Source organism: Anticarsia gemmatalis, chromosome 27 (genome assembly GCF_050436995.1).
Source record: "Anticarsia gemmatalis isolate Benzon Research Colony breed Stoneville strain chromosome 27, ilAntGemm2 primary, whole genome shotgun sequence".
NCBI lineage: Eukaryota > Metazoa > Arthropoda > Insecta > Lepidoptera > Erebidae > Anticarsia > Anticarsia gemmatalis.
The window spans coordinates 5,314,438-5,327,123 of NC_134771.1; the positions used below are offsets into that span (position 1 = coordinate 5,314,438).

Consider the following 12,686-nt stretch of genomic DNA (forward strand, 5'->3'; position numbering starts at 1 on the left):
AATTGGTTCAGTAGTTTAGGCGTGATTGAGTAACAGACAGACAGAGTTACTTTCGCATTTATAATATTAAGAATAGTATGGATTGGATGGACGGTTATAGGACACAACCAGTGAGAGGTCATGTGCAAGACAGCCGCCTTTACGGACTCTCCGAGACATACACAGCCTAAACCTGATTAATTTCTAAATTGTTGTTTAAAATATGGCAAAAGTTTTTAAATTTGTTTTGATTTAAATCGCTGGAGCCATTTACCATAAAAAATAAAAAAAGCGATTAACATCTCACTAGTGATGTGCTTCACAAAAACCGTAATCCAATCGAAACGACAATCGATACACATAATAATTATAATGTAAAGGATCTTAAAAGCGATTGAAAATTAAAGGTTTAGATTACCTTATTTGTTTACCCGTTGTTTCGATTCGAATAACATCGACCGTGGTCGATATACCCCACCTACAAAAATAGCCTTAGCTCGTTTAATTCAATGCTACATGTAATTGTCGTAATTAGCATGATCTTACAATTGTTAGAACTTAAGTAGTTGTAACGATGTTCGCGTGACGACTCTCTGTCTATTGAATGGCTGTGCGTCACGACCGGGATAACATGCCGATGGGAATTGTGGATTGTAACGATTGGGAGCTATTTTGTATGTGGCCACAGCTCCCTTCGTGCATATAGTACATATATATTAGGTCGGGGAAAAAGTCTTTTCGCATTATAGTATGCATGAACTTGTACAATCTCTTTGGCTTCAAGAATCACAAATGAGTACACGGTTCATTAGGTTTCTTTCAGTGAGCTCGTGAGGTACCCAAATATCGAGCTTTTTGGTGTAGAGAAAAGATTTTATCCCCGACCTAATATATGCATAAAATCACGCCTTTTTAAGAATGCCACTTGGTACGATTCTTACAAACTTCCCTTGCCATATTCACATTCGTTCATCTTGTTATGCAGGATCGCCAGTTACGAGAGCTGTATAACTGATCAGAAAATTACAAAAAAAAATTAAGTACTGCATTTATAGCTTTTTTTGTGTATTCCAAGACACTTTTCAGAAAGCAAATGCACTCAATTAAACTTTTATTTTGTATAACCTTTAACCTAAAAGCTAATATTATTATGTTTACGTATGTCTCTATAGTTGGTATAATCATTGGTATAATAAGATCAAATACAAAGGAATTTCAGGGCACTAAAACCTTATGACACTATAATAATTATCTAATATCTAAAACAAGATGCAGTTGTTAGAAAAACCGTAGATATTATCATCACGCGAGCGTGTTCTACTCAAGAAGCGTGTTTTCGATTAAAGACGGTTTTTTTTCAATTGTGTAACGTTTTTATTTCATCGCGAGATTGTCTTGATGGGATAATAAGCAGTTGCATGTTTCAAAGGCATTATGCATTGTGATGATAATCTTAGTGTTTCGTTCTAGATAAATACCTAGAACCTAGTTAAATTTTATTAATAGTTTGGAAGTAAAAATGTCGTGGAAGTTAGTTTTAATGTTAAGTCACGAATGTGTTATAAAATATTTAATTACTTTTTGTTCACGCTTTTTACACGTGGTTTATTTTCATTAATGAGATAGAAAAACGGACATACTTTCAGTCATTTAATTAGTTTATTTGATCGTTTTAAGAACTGATAGGTGTCTTTTTAAGTGAGTGACAAAATAATAATGTAGCTTAATTGAAATCTTATTAAGAGACGATTATTTCATCATCATATTGTTCTAGTAGTGTTGATTTTTATTAGGCTATCCATTAATTGTCAAAATATCAAGGTAAAGTTAAGTATAGAGCAAAATTATCTGGCAATAGAGAAGTTTAAACTAAAAGTACTGAATCTTATCTATAGTAAGATATTTTGCTAGTTTTTGTAATACAGGTTTAACTTAACTTATTGCTAAGAAGCTTTTGGGAAGGTTCATATCTGACGGAACATACGTCGTATCGATCGCGTAACGCCAGAACAGACAAATGTATAGACAAACACTCGACCGTTCACACTCAACCGATGATGCGTCGGTGCGAGGCCCATACAAATTAAGTTACGCCCGACGCATCTTCCGTCAGATGTGAACCTTCCCTTGAGCGTTTATAAAATACATTTTTTTTCCCTATCAGAAAATCTCTTCTTAACATATGACCCATCCAAATCCACACACTTTACAGTCCATTCACTGCACTGAAGCAAGTCGTTCCCATTACGCCAAGTGATCTAAATATAGCCGCGATGCAGTGCAAGCGCGAACCGGATTCACAGGAAGTTATCACATCGTCTAATGTGCTTGTTTTCGTCTATTGTTTATGTTTTTAGAAGTTTCTAGAACCAAGTTTCAACCTAGATTGGATACAGACCATTTTACCTTAAAATGTCTGCGTTAATTCCCGTATTCTATTATACATTAAACATGCAAGGCGAGAGTTAAAAAGTTATGGATACAGACCGTCGCTATGGGCTATGGGGGAGACCTTTGCCCAGCAGTGGGACGATACAGGCTCGGACAATAATAAAAAATAATTATAAAAATAATAAAGTGGATGGTGTGATTTTCTGCTCTTTTTTTGGCTATTTTAAAGGTTAAAAGTATAAAAAGTGAATGTATGTGAATGAGGCAAGGGAAGTTTGTAAGGATTGTACTAAGGGGCGTTCTTTTGTGTCAGTCTGCCCCTATGTGAAAAAGGTGCGTATCACGCACCTTTTTCACATAGTGCCTTTTTCACATTTATGTATGTATCTATGTAAAAAGTGTCCTATGTAAAGATAGGTCCAGGTACAAAAGGGAATCTCGAAAAATCGGGGTGAGGAGTTAGAAAATGTAATAGTTTCGGGAAGCTTAAATGACATGGGTTTGGACTATGGTGTTGTGTGAAAATAGTTACGAAAAAGAAAGCTTGTACATTATATCGATCTATGGCATAACTACCTTATACACGAGGCTTATTTCTTTCACGTGGATTGATATTTATTACAACAAGGAACCTATGTCCTTTCCCGGGATATCATCACCCAGCCAAATTTTACCAAAATCGTTTCAACCATTTTGTCGTGAAAAATCAACAAACAAACACTTTTAACATTACTACATACGTATTTACTCCCTAAACAAAGATAGCTACTCGATAATACTAATATAAACCTGTTAATTGGCTCAATTTAAACAAACGCAAGCTAAATATAGCGCACGATGCATAATACTCGCGCAAACCGGATTGAAAGGATGTCATGAGGCGATGCACTAAAGCACTTTATTATCCTTTTGTGGAAGAAAACCCTGACTAGTTGTTTTGAAGACTATTTTTAGATTGTGATTCATAAAATTTAAAAGTTAAATATGTAATAGAGCTAGGATTATTTGCCTCCTCTGAGGCGCTCGTAGCCAGTTGCGCTCACCGGTCGGTAAACGATCTGAGGGTTAAGCAACCGTTGGCGCGGTCATTCTATAGATGGGTGACCGCATAGTGGTATTGGAGCTGGGCGTCTCCGTGCTTCGGAGGGCACGTAAAAAGTCGGTCTCGGCCGTTGTCTACTAAGATAACAGTCGTTAAGCCATGTCAAAGGCCTCTCGGGCGGCTTGAACAACTTTGACACTAGGTTGACCACTAACCATACGACAAACAAACAATCCTTTTGTGGAAGAAAACACTGACTAGTTGTTTTGGAGACTATTTTTAGATCATGATTCATAGAATTTAAAAGTTAAATATGTAATAGAGCTAGGATTATTCTCCTCCCACGAGTGGAGACTAGACAACAAAATAACCACTTGTGAATAAGTATCGGCTAGTTTGTACATATAACCCATTACTATCCCACTACTAGGCAAGGGTCTCCTCCCGTAATGAAGGAGGGCTTAGGCCTTGAGTTCACCACGCTGACCGAGTGCGATTTGGGGACTTATATTCGTTATTTCTTAAATCGGTTAGTATGTTAGTGGAATTTTTACTGTTGTTTTCATATTTACTGTCATCACTACATATCACTACATAGTATAAAACAAAGTCGCCCATTTTGTCTGTAGTCCCTTCGTATGCATAAAACTTTAAAACTACGCAACGGATTTTGATGCGGTTTTCACTAATAGAAAGAGTATTTTCTCCGACAGGTTTTTATATATAATTGAAATACATTGAAACTATATTAGCTGAGTTATAGCGATTTATGTCCAAGAAGTCAGAAAAAAAATCTAATTGAAGATTGCATTTGTGCGTGCGCCGCTTATACCGTTGGATACAAGTAAGAACAATGTATAGCAAAAACATTGGTCTTTATTAGTTCTACAAAAAAGTCCGCGATGACATATATTCAGCTTTTTTATTTAAGTCACAAAAACTACTTTTCTGTATTAAAAAAACATTTAATTCGTTGGGTGATGTTTAACTGGTGATATAACCAATAATACATATATCCTTATCAAAATAAGTAAGTTCATCATCACGAGCATTTAATTTAGATTATTTTTGCAGTTTACAGTGTGTTATTTAGACATAATAGTTTAGGAGATATCACGATATTAGTATTGCGGCACGGTACGGGCCGGCCGCGGCGGCGGGGGCAGCGTCCCTATAACGGCCAAATATGTGAAACTGTATTATAAATAAGAACTCTGAACCATGCTTGTTGCAATAAATAATTTTGAATTTGAATTTTGATAATATTACTAGGTACAAACATTGTGTTTTATCACTTTCAAAAAAAAGCAAAACAACAAAAAACCCGCTAAATAAATTGATTAAAAAACATTTCTAAAAAACCCCGTATTTCAACCCTTCCATGGGATTTCACAACCCTTATTAATCAGCAAGGGTTTGTTATTACAAAATCAAAACGTTGAATGGCTTTGTTTATATAAAATTATTATAAAACCGTGTTGACTGGAAGTACATAAATCCTCCATACTCCATACTAATATTATAAATGCAAAAGTAACTCTGTCTGTCTGTCTGCTACTCAATCACGCCTTAACTACCGAACCAATTTGCATGAAATTTGGTATGGAGATATTTTGATACCCGAGAAAGGACATAGGCTATATATCATCACGCTACGACCAAAAGGAGCAGAGTACCAGTAATTAATGTTACAAAAACGGGGAAAAATTTCACCCATTCTCCCTTATAGGACGCAAGCGAAGTTGCGCGGGTCAGCTAGTTTTATCTATAAAATAGGTTACCTGACACTTATCTAAAAAGATGTGAAACTGGCGCATAATCATGTCAATTATCTTATTTTATTTTGTTCTTAATTTTGTGTTGTATACAATTTCCCACTAACATTATTTGTCACTTGCATAGAATCTCATATACCTATTCGTCCAGGTAGTTCAAAATTACCTCAAACAGTCGCTTACACTAGAAACTCTACAAAACGCTTACCCATCCTTTTCCACACAGCACAAAAGCTAGCTTAACTTGTTTAGTGCGTCTTAATTCATATCCGTTCTCTTATTGGTGCGCGCTCAGCTGTGCTAGCCTAGAATACAGGGTTCACTCGGGTCGTTGACATCTATGGCTTATGCAATATTGCAACGTTTGTTACGGTGATAAACGTTTGCCATTTCTTTATCGGAAAGAAAATTATGGAGTGATTTTCTCAGGCAGGTATGATTTTTGATTGAAGGCGAAATAAAAGGTGGCTTGAACTAGTTTGAAGATACAATCTGATGGGTTTGAGTGAAATCGAAAGAGTATCAAACATCCCGTAACCTTCGCATTTATAGTTTTAGTATGGTAGGATAATAAATTATTGATGATACTATCATTGCTCGCTCGAAAAAGGATCAGTTCTGTCACGCATTTTCTCAACTCATTATTGGGTAGAACAAAATCTGTGTCTTAAAAAAAACATTATAGTCCCACTGCTTGGCAAGGGTCTCCTCCCGTAATGAGGAAGGGGTTAAACCTTGGGTACACCACGCTGGCCAATTGGGTGTTGGGGTATATATTGCATACCTTCAAGATCTTTTAAAGAACTCTCAGGCGTGCAAGGTTGCATCACGATGTCTTCCTGCACGGTTGTAACAAAAAAAATTAAAATAAGGTTTTCACGATATGCGGCAGTTTGCTGAGTATATAAATATAAGACCTACCAACACGTGCAGCAATGACGTTTAAAGCACGCAATAAAATAAAAACCGTAACTCACGAGTCGTTCGGAAGCGACAAAAACCGCTATTTGTCGACAAAAAATCAGCTCGTATCCAGTTCGTGAGTGCAATGTGCAGTTGTATGCAGTATTATTAAATGTATGTCGTAATGTACTTCTCGCAATAACGTGAGAGATACGAGGCGAACGCTTGTTGAAATTTAGCCAATAGTTTTATTAGTTATCGTTTTTGTTATGCGGTTTGAGACAACGGTTTTCAAGTGTAGAGTTGTTTACGGTTTTTCTAAAATCGATGGTGTATCTTAATACTTTACGGTTTTTAAGATAAACTAATCACTAGGAAGTTAAAAAAATGCATTCTTAATTATATTAATTGATATGATAATAATTTTTACTCATTTCAATACTTGCAATATCATTTTAACCAGTCCTTTTTGACTATTATATATGACTTCGAATCTATGTGTGTATAACAAATAATGATAGCTTATTCCAACGGTGAAGGAAAACATCGTGATGAATCCTTGCATGCCTGCTTAAGAACAGTTCTTGAAGGTATGCAAAGTCCCCAAACCGCACTTAGCCAGCGTGATGGACTTACGGCCAAACCTCCCCATTACGGGAGGAGAACCTTGTCCAGCAGTGGGACAGTAATGGGTTAATTTTATTATTTACTAGCTTTTACCCACGACTTCGACCGCCACCTGAATTTTCTCATGGGATTGCGTCATTTTCCCGGGGTAAAAAGTAGCCTATGTCCTTTCTCGGGTATCAAAATATCTCCATACCCAATTTCCTGCAAATTGGTTCAGTAGTTTAGGCGTGATTGAGTAACGGACAGACAGACAGAGTTACTTTCGCATTTATAATATTAATAATGGATAAATTATTTTTGTAGTTATGTTAGAAAAATATATTTGTAATCTAGTATGTTGACAATGATTCCGTTGTTACCAGTTCTTCTCGGACATAAGTAAATATTTAACTGTAAATCTAGAAATCGCTAGTTACTGATAGTTTTTATCAGGCACGTTTGTTACTTTGTTTTATCATTATCTTTGTAACATTGTAAGCGGCAGGTTTATGATACTTAAATACCTGTTTACATAAATAATTGCTTGTAGAAATGGAGTCCAGCTTTTAATAATATTAATATTATTGGATATTGGATTATTTTAGAACATCCTATAAGGATTATTTAAAATTTATGACAGGTTATGGGCTCATTATCTTTCAAACGGAGCTAAATAATCTCTAAAATGTATTTATTTCAAAACTATTTATCTGCCTAATTTAAATTGCCTTTGACGATATAATAAATATTAATTTATCCTTATAAGGAAGGCGGTTTTAAGTTTATAACTGTATCATGGTTAGTTTTACGAGTACTACGCGCCTGACCTTTTATGGGAGAACTAGAGTTTGCCATACCTTATGCTAGAATAACCTTTAGGGTACAACAGTACATAGACATAAGGTATGTAGCATAGGATATCTGTTGATTACGGGGTCTCGTTACTTTTAAACTCTCGCGTATACTAAGGCAAAATGCGTGTTCGCGTTAATTCCCGTATCCTGTTATATAATAAACGGGATCTCGGTTGGATTTCCTAGTCGGGTGAAATATTATTGGGCTTTTCTATCTGTATTAGATTATCCTCAATACAAGCCTGAAGCTTAGTAAAATACTTTGTATATGGCAATAAGCTTACACCTTATTATATGAGTCTAACATTGTAAATCCTGAAACCTTTTTATTTAAGATAAACATAGCTACATCTTAAAATGTAAGTGAGGCGTGAAGTTCTTAATATACATACATAATATCAATATCACGTTTTTCCTATTGGGGTAGGCAGAGACCAGAGAATGCCCCTTGCAATGAATCTTACAAACTTCTCAGGCTACATTTACATATCTTGTCATTTGAAAATAAACAAATCTAAAAACTACCTAAACAAATACAAAAATAAACGACGATACCTCAATCTAAACAGCCGGCGTGGCCAATTAGTTTTAGCAGATGTCGCACCAAGGTGGCGCTAACTAGCTGTAACCGAACCGCTCGTGGTTTGACCGACCCGCCGCGCTAACGTTACCACTTGGACAATTATAGCTTGATGGATGATTAGATAGAGGATTTTGTTTATTTTTCATTGTCTATTTGTATAGATTGTATTTTATGCTAGGTGATTCATTTAGCTATTATCCCTTGCAAAAGGTGCATGCCCTATTTTATCAGTTAAGGGATATATTTTTGAATAAGGAAAAGTGCTAGATGGATTAACAAGTATCTCCATGATAAATTTCATTACAATCGTTTAACTGTTTAAACAAAACGGACAGATAGACTTTTGCGTTTAGGCTATTAGTTTGGATACCATGGGGTTAAGGCGATCGTGCATAAGTCTCTTTTATATAAGTAAACAGGGTCCATGTGTCTGTTCCTATTTCTTCCTAACAGACAAACCTATCAAGTTAACCTTTACAAAGTGATACATGTTATTCTATGTAATGGTTATATACAGTGTCTATAATAAATGGCTTAAGCTACACGAATGTGGTCAAAGAAAACCGAAACCGTAGTTCTTTGGCGTAATAAATAGCTGACATAGTGCCAAAGTTGTTTAAAAGTTTGATTGACACCAACTGAGGCCTATATTTTACGTACCCTTCAAGGTACGGAAACGTCTCCTGCAAATAGTTTTACCCATAATACAAGTGGCAAGCCATCTTGCTTATCCCACTGAGTGTTAAGTGACCGGAGACAACTAAGAAATTACAGAAAAAAAATTCTTAAATAATAATAATTTTTCCGTCCAAAAAGTGATGAAATGACACTAAGTTAAAACGTAAAAAGGTCTCATACAAAATCAGAAACTGATTTTGTGAGGGGAAAACCGATAAGTAAGTAACAAATTAAATTAATATTTATAATCTGTGCTCAATATCGTAATAGTGACGTGACGGACTTGATTCGAAATCACTTGCTTATTTATTACATTGTCTAAGGTCTGGTACAGAGAGCTATCACGATTCGTTTTAACTTCATTATCTCGGTAGTGTTGTGCCTATGTTTTGTTTTTGTTATTTGTATTTTCATGTAGGTTTTAAATAATTTTTTGTGTCAAGGATGTGAAATCAGTGTGACAAGAATTTTCGTGATACGTTAGATAGAATAACGTAGAAATGTAATAGTTTAAAAGTTCGTAATTATTTACCTAAATCTCGCGTAAAAAATACATACATCTAAGTGTAGAAGAAAGTAAAAATATAATGACTAGGATTTAATAGTTCTAAATGAATTATTGACTAAGAATTTTAGATGATAAATTGATAATGTTTTCTTATGAGAATTGAACAACTTCACTTAAACAACTTTATCTATTTAAATGTGTGTTCCTCGGTAACAGTAATTCTAATAATACCTGCCATAATTGAGTTGTAACAAGACCAATTTATGACGAACCGGTAAACGTCGCTTTGACGATCCTAAACGCACTAGTTTGAAGTAATTACACTTTAAAGATAGCTTGCAATTAGCGGCGAGACTTAAAAAGGACATTTAGAAAATAGTCTAGCCCAAAATAGCTAAGTATTAGCCCGTATTCGTTCATTATATTTGTGAACTTATAAGAAAATTACGAAAAATGCAACTATCTGAACGAAACTGGTCATATTTTTGACCCCCTCCTGTCCCACTTTAGGCAAGGGTCTCTACCCGGACGAGCGCCTAGTACCAAAGGGCCTAATATTCCTTTTTTTACGTACATAAAGAAGAGTCTAAGTAACACATCCGTATTATTCACCAAATGGATTTACATTACAATATGGCTTTGAAAATTACAGCTATTTCTCAAACACATCAAAGGGTCTTGCTTCAGGCGACTTAATAAACTTTGCCACTCGAATGACCAGCATCGAAACAAAAAAACTAGAAAACAGTCACAAATATGTTTCAGTTATTGATGATTGGAACAACTAGTTATAAATTGACAGGGTCAGATTGTAGCCGTGATGATTTATCACATGACGCGTTACTGGCAATCATCTATCAATCAAATAAGTGTCGTTGATTGGATGACCTTTCATATGAACTATGTCATCGAAATTGTTACCGAAAAAATGCTTTAAAATTAAGTATTGTGAATTTATTTTGTAGTAGTAGTAAGACTAGCTGACCCGGCAAACATTGTTTTGTCATATACATTTTTAAAAATGCCATATGTATGTATTAAAATGTTAGGGGTGGAAAACCCTTATCGCTTAGGTGTATGAAAAATAGACTTTGTTCGATTATCAGACCTACTCAATATGCTCACAAAATTTCATGGGAAACGGTCAAGCCGTTTCGGAAGAGTACGGGAACTAACTTGGTGACATGGAAATTTTATACATAAGATTAATAGTGTGTGGAGCTTGTGGCCAAGTAACAATAGTCGCTCCATGTAAAATACTGGTATTCAGCTGCATCTGGCAAGACTGGAAGCCGAATCCATCATAGCTAGAAGAAAGGCTAGACTGATGAATTGTTTCATAGTGTAAAATCGATCAATCAAATCATTTATTCATTTAGGTCAAATATCGACACTTATGATAGTCGTTACAATTACTGAATCTACCATATAAAAGCATGTATATAACATAACAAGTACAAGTAAGACAAATAGTAATTAACGTAGCAAAAGTAGCTTGAAAGGATTGTAGCAAGTAGCGTTCTCTGCTTATCTTCATAGAAATAAGGTGTAATTTTATTTCCGTGTCTTTAAAATTGCGCTTCTTTGATAAACAATGAAAATAACCAAAAATAACTAGTTTGATAAAAAAAACTGTTATTGCATGCAAAACGTTTTGTACTCGTAAAACGTATTACATTTGTTGAAATGATGTTTGCTATCTAAATACTGTTTAGTCTAGTTTTTACTTGTTTAAATTCTAGAGAAACAATCTCTTGAATAGTAATTTAATTACGTATTCTAAACTCATTTTATTGTTTCTAACTCACTGATATAAACAGTCTTGTTTTCGTCTTTCATTTAAAGTCTAGACGAAAGTATGTATCTTGCTCATATTTTTAGCAAAAATCTGTATACTATGTAATTTGTTGATTCAACATTATTTTATCAAAACAGGTCACATCATTCTAGATATTTGATAGTGGTTATTAACATTTATTGCTCCTAGAAACAAACGTTACATCTAGTTCATTGCACGAACCGGATCGCGGGAGTTTGCTACGAATTGACACACAATTGGCCGAAACCGAATAAGACGATTATTATATCCGGTTCGAATGCAATACGTCTTACTTCGAAGTTCGTATCCAATTTAAAAGTCTAATAAAAACAATACCAGAAGTCAATTCAAAACCCCGCCGTGAAGTCTGCATTAAAAAGTAATGAATGCGTTCATTGTAATTTTTGTTTATTAAATTAAACGCATACGTAACCGAATCGATACAAATACAAAAACAAACATGCGTGTCGCAACACTATCGGCCCGCGGGCGCACGATGCACCGACCCGAGCCGGCCGCAGCCTCTGCGAACCGATTACAACCGGTTTTGATCCAATCGAGGTGCGCGCCTCACTCGCGACCAATCAGCGGCCATTACGCCCAGTCGCTCTCGTTCCGTCGCTTGTCACGTACTCCTTTGTTTCTCTACGACAAAAATATTTTCGCTGATAAATAGTTAATATTTCTCAGTGCACGATATCAAACCAGTGTTATCCCGTGTTGTGTATCGTATAGACGACTTCGCTTCGATCACCGTCATTCGCGTATCGGTTTCTGAGGGCAGCCGACTTTAAATATGTTGGACAAGTAAAAAGTGCCAAGATCAGTGCGATTGTTAAACCTAGTGTTGTGGTGTTCTATTTGCGTTTATAATCAAAACAAATGGTTTTTGAAGCGGGTTGCGGGCCAGCTATGGTGGTTGCGTGCGGGCGAGCATACCGTGTCGGATCCGGTGCTTTCATCTTCTTCAACCTGACGAGGCAGGACTATAGCTGACGAGTAATATGCTCGTGCTCGAGCAGAGACTGAGTGCGCGGCACCTGGGGCGTGGGGTTGTGCTCAGTGCTCGCCTTGTGCACGGCGTGGAAGCGCAAGGGTGGCGGATGAAATTCTCCCTTCTGAAAGCCGAAGTGGAGATCGAAGCCGACCCGGCTACGTACCGGGAGCTAGCGAGGCGGCTGAACGCGGCCAATGTGCACGTCAGACCCGCCAGACGCTCGAGATTGACGTAAATATCAATTTATTCATTATTCCCACTTATTTTTTTTTATAAACACGCGAAGAAAACAAGCTGTCATTCCGTTATGCCAATCATTGCGTTGTCTGTGAAAAAAAAAAAGTAGGTCACTCGTGCATTCTATTCTTTTTTTCGCTCCAAAAGTTTTTATTGACATTTTATGTCAACATAACCTCAATATTTGTTTGTAAACTATAGAAATACGCCATGAAAACACTGCCAAAAGTACTCTTGTTATTATTCTCATAGAATGATTGAAACAAATTGCCGTTTGATTGAAAATTCAGTTGATAATAAATCAGATGTTG

At 35.9% G+C, this 12,686-nt stretch overlaps 1 protein-coding gene across 4 annotated transcripts in view; it reads left to right on the forward strand.

The window, feature by feature from the left end:
* The window catches only part of gem (transcription factor CP2 like gemini), a 48,319-nt gene that overhangs the window by 22,526 nt on the left and 13,107 nt on the right, over positions 1-12,686 (forward strand). The gene's annotated exons all lie outside the window — the stretch shown is intronic.